The following is a 1757-nucleotide window of genomic DNA, read 5'->3' as shown; positions in this document are numbered from 1 at the left end:
ACACTGCTCCATGCCCCCGGGCAGAACGGGGGCACACGACACTGCTCCATGCCCCCGGGCAGAATGGGGTGGCACCCTACTCCGCACAGCCAGGAACAATGGTGCCCAGGGGCAGGGGCAGCATTTCCTCCTTAGGCTGCAAGGGCAGGGGTGCAGTGCAGAAACTCAGCCCTGGCACCAGGTCTCCTAGTCCCGGGGGCACAGGGAGGGGAAGGAGAAGGAATGGGGAAAGGGAGCGCGAGGCAGGCAGGGTCGTCTGTCCACTCAGGAGGCTGGCTGCAGAATGCAGCCCAGCAAGTTGGGGCGAGCCCGGCAGGGCCTGTGTTAGCCGGCCGGGTCCATGATCACTCCCGGCTGAGTGTCGAGCTGGCACCTGGCACCATGGGCTGGGCGCACCCCTTGCTGGTTGCACTAACGCTGCCCTGCTGAGCACTGCCACAGGAAGGCCAGGTGCCCCTGGGCTTGACCTGCTTTCTGTTGTATTTGGGGCTAGCTGCCGGGGCCCTGGAAACACCGGGGCCAGTAAGGTGCAAACAGGGTGCAGGTGCGTTTACCCACCACTGAAATGCAACCACCTCTGGGGTAGAAGGGGGCAGCTGCTCAAGACTACCCAGCATTTTAGGATAAAGCCCAAAGAAGAAGTCTGGGCAATGCGCCTCTTCAAACTGCCCTCTCCCTCTGCCAAAGCACCATGCGGGTGGCAGGGTGCGCCAGGACTGTCCTTTAGGCCAGAGCAGTCAGGGCAGGGTGCCATGCAGTGGCAGCCCAGCGTGCTACGAATGACGGGCTGGGCAGCATCCCTGGGACGGCCCGACTCTGTGCTCGTCACTTGGCCTTTGAAACGCGTCCTGTGGAGCCTCACGTGGCAGTGCCGCGGGGGAGGGGGCCAGGCTCCAGGGAGCCGTGTGGAGGGAGCAGTGCACACGCCTTCCTGGGCAGAACCGCTGACATCTCCAGCACCTTGGCACCTGGGAGGGGCCGCCCGCCTCGGCAGGTGATTGCTCAGCCTTGCAAAGGGGCCACCAGCAAGCAGCAGCTGCAGGGGAGGGAGGGGAAGATGCTGGCGTCAGCTCCCTGTGGGCTTTGAACTCCCAGGCACCAGCCTGCCGGATTCTCACAGGCCAGAGCCTGGCTCCGAGGGGCTCCCGGCCACGGTGCTGTGCATCCCGCTCAGAGCAGCGGCAGGCGCGCCCTCGGCTGCCCTCGAATACACCGTGGGACCAACAGCAGGGACAGCCCAGCCAGGCAGAGTGCCACCTTCTCCCCCAGCTGGACCGCTGCCCCTTAGTCTCCATCAGCAGCCCTCTGCTCTCCCAGTCAATGCGCCTCCACCCAGCCTGCCACCACCGGCGCTGGGCCTCTCCTGAGTGGGGAGGCGGGGGTGGGCAGGACCCCAACCCCGCAGCCCTCGAGAACAATCCCCTGGGGATGATGCTGCGTCCATGGCAGCCCAGCCTGGGCCTCCCAGCAGAAGCCTGGGCAGCCTGGGCCCTGGGCGCGGGTGACAGGCCGAGCTGGGGGCCCTGGGTCCGAGCTCCCGGCCTGATGCTAGTGAATGAAGCCTGGATCTTCCCTGAGAGGCTCCAGGCCGGCGGGGAGGGAGCGGAGAGCGAGTCCCCCCCAGCTGAGATCAGTGTGTGGCCTGTGGCAGGGGGAGCAAACCGCCCCCCGCATGGGAGAGTGCAGGCTGATGCCATGGGGCCCTGCCCCTCATGCTGCTGGGAGTGGGACCAGGGGAGCCCGCATGGGACAGAGCC

Source organism: Terrapene carolina, unplaced genomic scaffold (genome assembly GCF_002925995.2).
Source record: "Terrapene carolina triunguis isolate 2854851 unplaced genomic scaffold, T_m_triunguis-2.0 Scaffold194, whole genome shotgun sequence".
Lineage (NCBI taxonomy): Eukaryota > Metazoa > Chordata > Testudines > Emydidae > Terrapene > Terrapene triunguis.
The sequence above is the reverse complement of the archived record's forward strand: the minus strand, read 5'-3'. Positions refer to the sequence as shown.